The following is a 15223-nucleotide window of genomic DNA, read 5'->3' as shown; positions in this document are numbered from 1 at the left end:
AGGATTAGCTGCTGCACGGCTTCAATATTCTCTTGCGTTACGACGGTTTTTGACGACCACCACGTGGCTGGTCACTGAGGCTAGGGTGTCCACTTTAAACTTCTAAATACCAACGTACTATAATCCTAAGACATGGTCCTGCATCACTAAGTACAGAAGTGACACTTCGACACTTCGACACGCTGAAGTCGCGATAGTCAACTTCGTTAGCTGTAAAAAATTATCGCACGGAAATTTTCCTTTAACATTTCCATTTTTACAAACGACTTGTCACCTTTGGATAGACGATAAAATAAGACTATTCGACCAATCTGAATAATTTCTTTTGTTTTTGAAATCCAAATGCAAGGAGATTAAAATCCCATATGTTTTTTTTTCAATGATCGCGGGAAGTTTACAAACGACAGAACTTAAAAGGCAGCCCTCGTATATATATATTTTTTTAACCTTATTCAGGTTGCGAGAGAGACTCTTCTAAAGTGGTAAAATGTCCCTCCTCCTCCTAACTTCTAAAGTAGGGGCATGATAATAAAAAAAAAGATGTACATTACTATAAAAACTACCAACAAAAATTGGTTTGAGTGTGATCTAGCAAGTAGTTTTTTTTTATACGTCAATATAAATGGTAAATGGTAAACCTTAATTTAACTTTCATTAAATCAACTGAAATAAGTATAAAAATAAATAAAAAACCTTTTAATTTTATAGAAATAAACCTTATTGCTGCTGCGGAACCCTTCATGGGCGAGTCTAACTCGAACTTGGCCGGTCTTTTTCTCTACAATAAAACCAAGTTTTTTGTATAAATAATGTTATAGAAACTCTTTTTTGTTGACTCTCCTGTGGCTTATTCATTCAGACAAATACAATATTATAATATTATAATTAATATAATTTTAATATTATGTTTGTTTTTCCGAAAACTCCGCACACGAAAAACTCGCCCGTAACCAGTTTTTGTTGTTCAAAATAAACTTTTGGAGGGAAAATATTTTCATTATATGTTTAATTAATATTTTTATAAATAAATATTACAACAAAATTTTAATTATTAAATGATATTATTAAAATATCCTAAATTAAATGTGCAGATTAATATTGTTATGTAGAGCTCCTTGAGTCCAAAGATTATAAAAAATGAGTGTCAATATTTTTGAGTTGCAAACTACGAATAATAAAAACTAAGGAAACCTAACTCCCATAAGTACTTTAACATTTTCGAATTTGATTCCTTTTCGTACACTAAAATATGGCAATCGAAACGAAACACTTTTACGAAATAAAGCCGAAAGCCGTTGACATTAATTATTGTCACTTCTTAAATAATTACAAAAAATGTGTACCGAATACATGCATAAAGTATGCATATTGTATTCGGAGGGGTTAGTGCGAGTTTTATTCAATCATACGCATCGAGCACGTTAACGTGAATTTATATGGGATCAAAGCAGTATCCACGTTAGCCAGTAGATGGCGCTGCTTTGATTCCATATAAATTCGCGTTAACGTGCTCGATGCGTATGATCGAATAAAACTCGCACTAACCCCTCTGGTCACATTTTGTAGACTCGTGGACAATTTTTTTGACACAGTTACTTACTCTTTCTTAGTTTTTATTATTCGTAGGTTGCAAATATAGATTTTTAAGACATTATTTAAAACATTACTATTTGCTGTTGTAATATGTTATTATTTTACTATGTGACATTTTTAAATCCAGATTATTTTATTCCGAAGCAACAACCCAAAATCACATTTATTTAAAATTTAAAGCTTTTTGGGTCATTGACAGATCACAGAATGCAATGTCAATAGCTTTCATATTGCGTATGCGCATTGCTAGCGACCACCTTCTCAGTTATCTCTTACCTCCTCGGTGATAGCTACTATCATTCTCGTTAATAGTATAGTATACCGTACTTAATAAATATATTATTATAACCAATGATATATTATATACAAAACTCAAAGTAGATAACTATAAGTAGAATTTCATTGATTATAACTAGATGACGGCCGCATCTTCGTTGAGCCAAAAATTCGGGATAAAATGTATTTTATGTCCTTTCCGGGACTCTAAGTATCTCCATAATCAGGAAAATCAGTTTGGGCGTAAAGATGTAACAGGCAGACAGACAGTAATAATGAATTATTATTAAATATTATTTTTGCGACAATGTTAACAAGGTTGATAATATTATGTAAATTACGTACTTTCTTATGAGTTATGACTTATGACTCTCTGCAAACATCAAGAAGATTTTTAGCACCTATCAGAAGGACACTTTTTATTACCTTGCGAGAGCATTAAAATTAATTAGTGTATTTTCGATATTATGTCCTGGATCTACCGCTTCCGGTAAAACCTACCTAACCTTGGAGAAGGTTAACTTGTTTTTATTTTGACGACAATTATAAATTAACAAATTAACTAAAGTTATTAGTCGACAACAGCATAAAACCGATGACAATATATTATTATAATCTTTCTGGCCCGGCAAACATTGTTTTGCCGTATAAAGTGTAGGAATATACTTAACATTATTATGCTTGACGCCTCTGAAGTTGTAAATTAAGTACACACGATGCTGCTCGCCAGTTCTGTTATGCTGGAACTTGGCTTGACACGCTACCGCGTGTCTAGATCACGCTTATGATCTTAGAAACTTGTATAGACAAAACTTATGATTGAGCGCTGTTTGATACCCCACAGCGTTATTTCGGGTATGAAAAAAAATACTGGTCGTTTCTCAGACCCACAGGATTATAATATTATTATGATCACTTATGAGGTACACAAAATTGCAACAAAATCGGTCCAGCCGTTTCGGCTATTTCACACGAGATTTTGAGGGGTCGGAGGTCATGGATAGTATGATTGATACGCGCAATACTTACCTGTTGGCAACTGGTTGAACAGGTTAAGTGTTTTCACTTTTTTACGGTTTTAAAATCTATATTTTCCTATGTCACATTTTTTCTTATTGACAATCTATATTTTTGATTGCATATTTTTTATGAATCTCTTGAATACAGTTGCAGCTTGTGTGGAATATTAGTATTATTAGTCGGCTGCCACCCGTATTGTGTCCTCGAGATTTCCTCCACTCCACTCAACCTTAATCCTCAAAGATTATGACGTTTTGTTGAACAAAGTTTTTTAAGATTGGGGATGATTAAAGTAAGGAAATATCGAGAAAACAAACGCAACGTAAGTTCTTTTCATTTAATCCTATCACTCGGGTAGCTATCATTGACATATAATGTCGAAAAAACCTACATAGGAATTACCTAAATTTATGATGGGGCCATGTCTCCTTGACCCTAGCCTTGTACTAATATGTATTCTGTGGCCCAGCACAGATAGACATAATATTATTAGTACAAGTTACCACGACCGTATGTAGGTACTACTACTATGTAAAATATGTTTTTTTTTTATTACCTAGTGCCAACGATATTGAATACACATAAATCAATGCCTTGTATGGGCATTAATGAATAATATCAAATATAAAACTAACTTAGACGACATTAATTAACACTAAAACCTATAGAAATCTAATCATAATATTGCACCAGCCAGTTAAGTAATCATTAACAATAAGATATTCATTAACATCTAATACTATTTAATATCACAATAAATCTTCTTCAACAATACAAGTAATATTTCCTAAACTTCCTTAGCTATAATCGTTAAAGGAAGTTACGAGTTATTGACCTCGCGGATACTGTCGGCTAATAAAAATATTTATTTTTCTTTATTTGTGAATTTGTTACAGCTTGTTACAGCAGATATACGTGGGAGAGCCATGAATGGTTCGGCTCGACCGGAGAAATACCACGTTCTCACAGAAAACCGACGTGAAACAGCGCTTGCGCTGTGTTTCGCCGAGTGAGTGAGTTTACCGCAGGCCCAATCCCCTACCCTATTCCCTTCCCTAGTGCTGGAAGTTTTTTTTCTTTTTAACTTTTGGGCAAACTGTATGGGCAAACTCAGTCATGACTCATGATGCTAGCTCATATAAATTGGTATTTCAGCGCTGCTACTTTCACAGTGAACTCTTTACAAGGAACTCATAGAGTCATACACATATTCTGAATGTATTATCTCTGATTTTGTTACACCCTGTAATATAGAAGTTTTGTAAATAGACTCGTTTAAGAACGTCGAGGAACAAAAACACTATTAATAATACAAAAAATCGGTCAAGTGCGAGTCGGACTCGTGCACGAAGGGTTCCGTACTGTTATAGAGCAAACATAGACCAAAAATTGTGTTTTTGTATGGGAGCCCTTAACTTTTTATTTTAATATTATTCTTAAATATTGAAGTAGACATATAATTAAGGCCGTTGTGAAAATATGAAGTGCCTACCTGTTCCCATTATTGATATCGAGCAAAAAAGGCCAAAAAATCACGTTTGTTGTATGGGAGCCCCCTTTAAATATTAATTTTATTTTGTTTTTAGTATTTGTTGTTATAGCGGCAACAGATATACACAATCTGTAAAAAATTCAGAACTATAGCGGTTCTTATGATTACAGCCTGGAGACAGACAGACGGACAGACAGACATCGAAGTCTCATGAATAGGGTCCCGTTTTCACCCTTTGGGAACGGAACCCTAAAAATTAATATGCAAAAGTGTGTTGTCGTGTTTGTCTGTCTACGTCACCTCTTCACAAACAAGCCGCTGAGCCTCGAGAAGAACCTAGTAGGGTAGTTTTTATTGCGGATAAAATGGGTTCTCGCGCGATTAACGAACTTAATTTTTGCAAAAAAATTGCAAAAAATTCAAGTATTAAATTAAATTAATCTAAGATTTATACCTAAAATATTTATCATTTTTGTACGACCTGCAAACCTTCAAGAAAAGAGCGTATTCCCTCTTAAAGGCCGGCAACGCACCTGCAGCTCTTCTGATGTTGCGAGTGTCCATTGGCGACGGTAGTTGCTTGCCATCGGGTGACCCGTTTGCTCGTTTGCCCCCTTATTTAATAAAAAAAAAAAAAGAAATCAGCCAGTAATATTATCTGTATACAATTTTCATTTTTGAATAGTGTTAAATAATGTTTATAATATTATAATATTTTTAGCAATTGGTGCAAAATAGTTACAAAAATTTATGCCAGTTTCATAAGGACGTGAACACAATATCTTTAGTAAGAGGAAACCATTGTCTTCTATTTCGTACTTTTGTTTAGAGGCCTTATATATGAGTGTCAGTGACCTTTGTCACAGATTACTAAATACATAATTTCTTCTACTACTTTATTACACGTGTACAATTCTAACATGAGGTTTTTGTTATGAACAGTAAAATATTTTCATACATGAGAAACGAACCTAGTTCAACCGAGACGTAATGTCTCATGTTTTCTCTGGACTTACTCGCAGCATAATATAATATGTATAATATTATATGTTGAGAAAATGTTCTACGCGTTTCCAATGTGTAAAATTATGATGCTAATTTTGTTTTCCATTACATAAGACTTTACAGAACGTCGGCTTTTGTGCACGAAAAGAATTTCACTATCCAATATCCATACTAATATAATATTATTATTATAAATGCGAAACTGTGTCTGTCTGTCACCTCTTCACGCTCAAACCGCTGAACCGATTTTGTTGAAATTCGGTATGGAGATACTAGGAGTCCCGGGAAAGGACATAGGATACTTTTGATCCCGGAAAAATGTACAGTTCCCGCGCGATAAACGAGTTTTGGCGCAACGGAGTTGCGGGCGTCATCTAGTTACAAAATATTTCCTTAAGACTACATTCAATCATTTAAACTTTAATTTGATAAAGATTATGACATAAGCTCCAAACATTTTCGTCAAACTCTTCTTGTATTTATATATAAGTAACCATTAATCTAGTTGATGCAGCACGCAACTCCGTCGTGCCGAAATTTGTATATCGCGAAAGCACCGTACCTTTTCCAGGAGAACACTATCCTTTGTCCTTTCCGGGGACTTAAAGTATCTACATACAAAATTTAATCGAAATCGCTTTAGCGGTTTAAGCGTGAAGAGGTAACGGACAGAGTGCAGTAGCTCTACCATGAGTTTAAAGCTTGTAATTTTTCTATACTCGATACCGACTACGTAAATATTTAGTATGGTGATTTTAGTTCCGCAAATGACCGCTAGTGGCGCTGTAAAATTTGCCATGCTAAATATTTACGTAGTCGATATCGAGTATTGATAAAAACTATTCCGCTTTAAACTTTAGGATTAGGATTATGACAATGTGCGCTTTTACAATTTTGGACGTGGCGGTAATATCGTGGACATCCGCGGCAAAACGATAACATAGGGAAGTAATATGTATGGAAATATATGAAGACGCTTTAAAATTCCCGTCGACGATAACTTTTTAGCTGTGAACATTCCCGTCAAACTCTTCTCGGGTTCTGACTGAGTGCGGGCGTAAGTGTACACTCACCATAACAATGTAAACAAAGCGCTAATCTACTTATAGTTAAGCGCCGGCTATTTATACAAATACGAGCGTCGCGGTGTTCTCGCGTTCAGTGCTCTGTGCGCGCGCGCTTGTAACACGTGCTTGTAAAAATCGTGGCATTTTATATTACTATTGTAAGTACCGTTTTGTTCATCGATAAAAATATCGACACGGCGCATCACTTGTTCGCAAATTTTATCGTGCACATTTTTTTTAATTCTGTTCTCGCTTTTCGACTATGGCTTTTTTTTATTAATAGATTTAATCTGAAAAGTCAAACCAAATGTTAAAAGTTCGTGACCTCGCGCGTTGTAAATAATGTGTCTCTTTTAAGAAATAAAATAAAGATTTCTATTATTATTCTTTAAACATAACAATAAATGTAGGTACAAGTAAAGTTCATACAAACTCATTTTTATTCGCAAACAAACGTAACTCGACCCAAATAGATAACAAGAGGCCGGTTAAAAATAAGGTGAGTGTAGGAATTTGCTAAGGCCCAGTTGCATGTGTGATGTGGGTTAAAGTTAACCCTAGATTATCGTAAATACAGAGATCAGATGTCATGATCAGACAGGGCTAATTAATTATTTTAATCTAGATCTGCCCAAGTGGGCTTAAGAATCGCTTACAGCCGTACTTAGGGATTACCTAAATTTAAATGAATATTTTAACAAGAAATAAAAACGTTAACTTAAAGTTAAGTGAGCATTTAATGCTTTGAATGTAGCGGTAAGCGTCTCTTAATAGTTAATTGTAATGCTATCCCGGGTGTCCAATTGTTTGTATTTTGTTTATTTTGGGACTCTTATATCTCATGCTAGCTATACACGTAAAGGTACATCCAAATACGGGAGATATGCTACCCGGTAACCAGTAAGGGATGGAAGCTATTTCACCACTTCCTGATAAAGTGCCGGATAGACTATCCACAGCTTATTTGACAGATTCTCCATGCTCTATCTGTCAAGTTAAGTTGTGGATAGTCTATCCGGCACTTTATCACTAAGTGGTGAAACAGGCCCATTACCATCATAAGTCATAATAATATTTAGTTATATAGATAATAATAATAATTAATAATTATATATTAGTTAATTCTTCAAGCCCCATAAGAGCACCAGTGATCGCGACAACAATAGAATACAAAAGCATTTCTTGAAATCTGTGATCTAGGTATTAAATCCGTCCTGCGAACTTTTGTGCTTATCTACCAAAATTTTAAAAGATTTAACCCTATGAAATAGTAGGATCTATAACAAGTTAGCACCATATCACATATGCTAGAATAATCTACATTTAATTTATATATTAGTGACATATTTTAAGGCTTTTAAAATATATTGTTTTGTTGAATTAATTTCCAGTCGCTACGCGGAACTTTATTTCTCTATTGATTAATAATTATGATATTAATGCATAATATTATTTATGTAATATTTATTAATGTTCTGTAGTAAATAGTATTAAAACCTGTTTTATTTTTGCTTATTTTTTTTTTAACTATAATTATACCAATTTAATTATTCTCAATTTAAATAGTGTCACTTTAAAAAAAATTGGGTAATATTTAAAATCAATATTTTATTTATAAAAAAACTTTAAAAATTCATACTTAAAATCTATTTATATACTATTTAAGATACCTATTATTACTTCCTACTTGCTTTCAACCAAGGCCTAGTACTATAAGTAAAAGCTGTTTGAGATCATTTTTCAATGTAAACGAATAACCAGTATAGTATCTAGTTATCTAGTATCAACATGTAAAGACTAGTCCTAATGCCGGTTTAAGAGACTGCGTTTATAAGAGAAGAAAACTTTTATGCGTTTTTAGATTACTATCTGAGACTTCAACGTCTGTCCGTCTGTCTGTCTGTCTCCAGGTATAGTAGAATAACGGTACGGAACCCCTCGTGCGCGAGTCCGACTCGCACTTGGCCGATTTTATTCACTATTTACGTACAATCTTATAGTACTTTGCTAGGTAAAGAGAAATGTCACTAAATCGTGTTGAAAAATAAATAATGCAACAATCATGGAGAAATTCTACAATCTCCCTTAGGGTCAATTTATACTAGCGCAGAGTCGAAGCGCATCGAAGCGAATTATTAAAACTGAACATAACAAATTCAACCTTAACTCCAAAGCGATAACGCACTTTATTACTTCAGTTCAGTTTCTGGAAATTCGCTTCGCTTTGCTTCAACTCTGCGCTATTATAAATTGACCCTTAAACTTAACATTTTGACATGATAAAACTCAGGTCTTTTGATCACACTAAAGATATCAATTAGGCTTTTTTCGGCGTTAAGAGGTCACAAACACACACTTTCGGATTTATAATAATATAAGTGTATTGTATTATAATTGTAGATAATATGTAATGTCAGTTCTGACCCCATGACCCCTCTCATAAAGATCCATACAAATTTCCTAAGTATTCCGCGAAAATAATAATAGGTATAGGTCTACCAGAATCTGATGGCAAAAAGTGAGAAAATAAATTGACTCTAGCAATGGAAAATCTATATCTTATAATCTTATAATAATATATATATTTCTTGTGTGCGTGTGTATGTGACTGAACTCCTCCTAAACGACTGGACCAATTTTGATGAAATTTTTTGTGTGTGTTCGTGGAGATTCGAGAATGGTTTAGATTTACAGTTTGGTCTACTGGAAAATGTTTTTTCAATTAATTTCTTATTTATAAGGAGTTGTTGATTTTGGAATGTTTTACATTAGATCCGGCGGACGGCGCTATCATCGCATTCAATATTATTCTATTTCAATTTTAGTTTGTCCTGACAGATGGTGCTACGATTAATTTGAAAAAAAATTTGTTATTCAATTCATGTGCTGATTAAAATATTAAATAAATAACACATAGGCTACAATTTTAACCGACTTTCAAAATGGGGGAGGTGTTATGTTCGTTTTTTTATATTCAACGATTACTCCGCCGTTTGTTAACCGATTTTCAAAATTTTTCTTTTGGTATATAGGCTATCATCCCAATTTGGTATTATATTCAGAAAAGTGGTGATCTGATGAAGGATCCATAAGTAATCGAGGGAACTCCTCAAAACTTATAGGGAAACATATGGTGACTTCGGTTTCGTGAGAAGTATTCTAAGCATATGCTACCAACAAGTAATATTTTGCACCGAGATATACCTGGTATACCGTGGTTCGGAAGGTGCTGAGAGAATTCCTGATTCTTTATAGATACAAGTTTGGGAGTTTCGGCGTTGTTTTAAGAACAGAAAGCATATGCTACTATGCAAATTACATTCTTCATCATCATCATCATCATCATCACTACCATATTATACCATTTCATAGTCTTTTAGATCGAGACTCGAGTTTGTCAAGCGATAATTAAAAAAAAATCTATATCTACCTAATATTATAAACTTGAAGAGTATGTTTGCTTGAACGCGTCAATCTCAGAAACTACAGGTCCGATTTAAAAACTTATCTCAGTGTTAGATAGATCATTTATCGAGTAAGACTCATCATTTATCGAGAAGGTTATATTATATTATTACTCTAAGACTAATACGACAGAAGAAACTCAGGAAAATGTGGGAAAAACGGGGGAAATATTTTTTATGGGAAAATGTAGCTACGGTTTCTGTAAAATTTCTAATTTACGCGGGCGAAGCCGCGCGGGACATCTAGTAATATATAAAACTCAAAGGTGACTGACTGACATGGTGATCATCAACGCACAGCCTAAACCACTGGACGGATCGGGCTGATGCAGGTAGATGATATGACGTAGGCATCCGCTAAGAAAGGATTTTGATAAATTCCAACCCCAAGGGATTAAAATAGGGGATGAAAGTTTGTATATAAAATAATACTTCTTAACGCGAGCGAAGCCGCGGGCAAAAGCTCGTACCTAATAGGAATAAAACATTTTCATCCTTTTTTATTCCTTTAGTGACTAAAAATGTAGACCTAATAATAGTCATTTTGTTTTTTACTAATTTTACAATTTAATATAATATCTTAATATTATGATTATTATGTATGGATGGCAATAATTGTACTTCTCATACAAATTACAATTATTCCATTTAATCATTACATACAATGTTAGTGTGATAGAGCATCGTTTATTATAATTAATTATCATTATCATTCATATTGATACCACCTCGGTATCAGTTAGGTCAATAACATTTTGCAAATTATAAATATACTACTGTTAGAAGAGAGATATCATATTTTTTGGGTTCCGTATGAAATGTTACTTTACCGAACGTTATATTTTTTATTTTACCAGACATAATTATTGAATACAGAGTATATATTTTGATACCTAACAATAATAGTATGTTTTTTTAAGTAGTTCATTCATTCATCACAATGCCACAATAGACAGAACGAAACAGTAGGCTGACTTAGAAGAGTTCTCGAATTCGATACGTTTGACGTATAGTCCATTGAAATGTTACATTTGCTTTGCATTTATTAGAGGACGCAATTTTATTTTTGGTTTATATGGGGGATCAATAGAAGTTTAACCTCAAGTTTGTGGGGTCGCCACCCTAGTCCCCCGGCCGACATCTTGAAAAAAGGGTCGCAACACTATTTTCGCGATATCTCGGAAACTATACGTCTTGCAAAAAAATTGTAAGGACATAATTTATTGCAAATTATTTTGCCTACAAATATGTCTTTATCACTTTTTACTCTAAATTAAAAAAATTAAAAGTTATAAGCAAAAAGTGAGTTTTTTTTAAAGGTTCATTATCGCTCTTTAACTTTGTTTAATACATTCGTCCTGTAATATTTTATGCAAAATTCGGCCTTAAAATTGTAACATTTCAACCTAGTATTTTGTCATATCAGCCGGCGCGAACGTTGACAATGCGTTGCTCAGCTGTTCGTACCATGCTTACAGCCGATTCGTCAGTTCTGTCTTACTGTCTAATAGTGACAACACCATCCAGACGACGCAGCTGTCTTTGCTCTTTTTGTTGGTCTTATTAACTTTTTTATGTAAGATTTTTTTTTGGTGATTTATTTAATGCATGGTATTATACTGATAAGATTTTAACGCTAACAAGAGAACCCTAGAATACTAAATTAATGTTTAAATTTTGTTTTATCAATAACATTATATTTTCTTAGGAAGTACCTTATTACAACAAAATTTAATAACATTCATTAAACTTTAATCTAAAATATAATAAAATTATTTTTTCTTTGGTAATGATAGTTTTAATATTACATTGCTTAAATATTATGACACAGTGGCAAAACGCGCATACAACTTCTGCAATCAAGCAATGATTTTCAGATTCCAGTAGTTAATATTTGATGTTTTTGCTACTTCATACACTCAAAAGCAAATGACCTACGGCTACTTTAGACCGTGATAAGTCCTAATAGGCTCTAATCTGGTAGCGGCCAATAGGGAAAGTGTGCACTACAAGTTGTAAGTTGTACTGTATATGTTTTAAATTGTAATTTTCCATCTTTTTAGTAAAAGATGGCCCCGTGCGAGTTTCTTATGCCGGTTCTTCTCGCCGGGTTAGTTCCCTAACCGGTGGTAGGCACCGTAGTATCGACGTTCGGTAAAGTTTTTGTAAAAAATTAAGTACTCCGAATAAAAATATTTTTGATTTTGATTTTGATTTTGACAGTACGCAACGAAGGGCTTGCAAAGGTGTCGCCAATCCTCAACTTTTACTCAACTATGTCTTATGTATTTTCTTGAGATGTGCTTGTGATTTGGTTTACTACGTGCACGTGTAATGCAGAATCAGAGCTAATTAATGGAAAGAAACAAAGGATTATAATATTGTTTCATGTTAATAATATAAAGATAAGAGAAATTACAAACTGCGTCAAACACTTTATTATAAGAAGCCGATATTGGAGTGCGAAATGTCTGTCTGAATCGCTTATTAGAGAACTAGGTCACACCAATTGAAGACATGATTGGATGAAATGGGTAACTTACATTTTACAACAGAGCAGTCACTCAATTTCTCTCCTATGATTTGAACCTTGTAACTTACCTAATTCATCATCTAGCTATACATAGAATCCACATTTTATTTATTTCAAATCATTTTCCCGAATCGAAATCCTCCATATATGCAAAAAACGACAGTTTTCAAATTATTAGTTACCCACTTCGTCCAGTGATGTCTAAAATTGTCGTCTTTCAAATACTGCACATCTCGCTCCTGGGAATTTCATCCTCAATTCATCTCAACTTGTTTTTGCACTTACTGTTTGCACTTTGACTGACAAAACTGGAAGTGAAGTTTTGTCAAAGTGCCCATAGTTTAAATTACCCATAGTTTATTTGAAGTATATTTATGGTTTTTAAATTACGCGACAAAAACCATTTTGTCGCTTACGCCCTTTCCGTTTCTTGCTGTTTCATTTCTTGTTTTCTATCAGAGGCCGGGCCGGCCCCTCATAGAAAACAAGCAATCTAAAACATATCCAACACGGTTTTTTACTTTAACGCGGCGTCACCTTAACCCAGTGCACAACGTTACGGAAAAGCCTCTAAACAGGGAATCATATACGTGGGAGAGCCATGCGTCGGCACGAATGGGCCGGCTCGACCGGATAAATACCACGTTCTCACAGAAAACCGGCGTGAAACAGCGCTTGCGCTGTGTTTCGCCGAGTGAGTGAGTTTACCGGAGGCCCAATCCCCTAACCCCTACCCTATTCCCTTCCCTACCCTCAACTATTCCCTTCCCTTTCCTTCCCTACCCTCCCCTATTACCCTATTCCCTCTTAAAAGGCCGGCAACGCACTTGCAGCTCTTCTGATGCTGCGAGTGTCCATGGGCGACGGAAGTTGCTTTCCATCAGGTGATCCGTTTGCTCGTTTGCCCCCTTATTTCATAAAAAAAAAAAAAACAAAACAATATTGTAACTTGGACGTCACTTTTGGGCCATTGAATGTTAGGAAAGTTTTTAACACGTGTAAGATGAATTGCGTGGGGTACAGTTATCACATTTCCCCTGTTTACAATATTACAATTTATTCTAAGGGCCAAGCGTCAAGGTCTGTACTGATAAATTGCAACTATGAACTATTAGATAATAACGCGCCTAATGCCTACCACACACGCTAAATTACTAGTCATTCAATTAATTTAAATAGGGATTACAAAGGCCAGAGGGCACCACTAGCATATACAATAAACTAGCATTATATTATGTCTATGCAATAAACAATCCGAGCCAAAAACCATGACATGTTGCACAATGCACACGCCATATCAGAATATTTAGAGAACGTTGTTAAGAGGATACACCAGGGGCGAGAGAAATTGAAAATAGGTATTGGGTATTTGAAAATGTATTGCTGTCTCACCAATCTCAAGTCTCCCACCGCAGAGCGCAATGGAGACAACACGACAAAAGTTCTAATAAAAGAACAGAAAATCTTCGATTCGATGTCCGCTGATTCCTTCTCCAAAACTTAACCGATTTAAGTACTTTTTTCATAAAGAATTAAAGCCAGGCTTGAGCTGTGTTCCTATGTTTTTTTTTTTTGTATATTATAGCCAGTTTTTGTTTTCTGGGTGTTTGAACACAGAGGAAAATCTTGCCATTTTTTTGGGTTTTTGGACGTTCTCATATTTTTTAATAATAAAATTATGAAAAAAAAGAAAACATAGGGACATGCTAATAGTGGCCATAGATATTCAGGAAAAAAAATCATAACTCTACCGGCATTATCCAGGGAGGAAACAGGGGACAGCGTTTGTATGGAAAAACGGCGGTGTGGACTCCTCATGCTAGTGCTGCGTCTAGTGTGAAAATATTGCAGTAATATTATATTATCCTATTGATAAATCACGAAACTATAATATATTTTGCTTCAGATTCAACTTTGGCTTATTAATATTTTAATTATTAAGTACTGTCTATATACCTACTAATAATAGTTCCACAAGCCACAATATATTATAATATGTTGAAGAGATAGAAAATTGTTTAGTTGCCTAGTACAACAACAAATATCTCAGGTGTACGAGTCAATAACAAGATCAAAGATAACTTATCCACTGAAAATATTAAGATAAACATCCTACTTGAAAGATATAATACTGACAATATTATAATATCCTAAATTACATGGTATTAGATACCTATTTAATTCCTGGTCCTGTAGGCTAGGCTCAAAACTCGGAACTTCAGGGGTTCATTTGTGAGTACTAGGGACTTGACAATTTTGAATTGAGTTCGTGGGCGCATCCTTTTAATTAACATCGAACTGTCACTGTCAGTTTATTCAGGACACATAACATTTTCATCATGGTGAAGTAGGTACACGTAACACGAACGAACAACGTCTGCAAATCTTAAAAATTTACTACAGAAAATCGGAGTCGGTGGCCGCTACCTTAAGGGGGCGACTAACCCTAAAGTGTCGATTTTATAATTCATTTTTATACTTGAAAATAGGCGCCGAATTGTTTCATTTTCTAAAAATAGATACTACATTATATTTCCGAAAATTCGATCTGAGCAAAAACATGATATCTTAAAATTTTCTCGATAGAAAAAAATCACAAAGATGCATCTAATTTTCACGAATTTTTCATTTATTGCCATAACCGTGCATTGAACTATGTTAATATTTTAACACATTCTATAAAATGTAAATATATCATTGAGAGATCGACCTAGCGGATTTTTAAAATGTTGTATATTTATCGAGTTATTGAGAAAAAACTCATTTGGCGAGG

General features: G+C 34.2%; 1 protein-coding gene across 1 annotated transcript in view; it reads left to right on the top strand.

Annotated features, from left to right (window-relative positions):
* The first annotated feature begins 6512 nt into the window (after positions 1-6512).
* The window catches only part of LOC121727059 (alkylglycerol monooxygenase-like), a 53162-nt gene continuing 44451 nt past the window's right edge, over positions 6513-15223 (top strand). The window contains exon 1 of the mRNA XM_042114735.1: positions 6513-6611. The gene's annotated coding sequence lies outside the window, so the exon portion shown is untranslated. The remainder of the gene's footprint in view (positions 6612-15223) is intronic.

The sequence above is a fragment of the Aricia agestis genome, chromosome 5 (genome assembly GCF_905147365.1).
Source record: "Aricia agestis chromosome 5, ilAriAges1.1, whole genome shotgun sequence".
NCBI classification, from domain to species: domain Eukaryota; kingdom Metazoa; phylum Arthropoda; class Insecta; order Lepidoptera; family Lycaenidae; genus Aricia; species Aricia agestis.
Note: the sequence above shows the minus strand (reverse complement) of the source record. Positions and strands in the feature narration are given on the sequence as shown.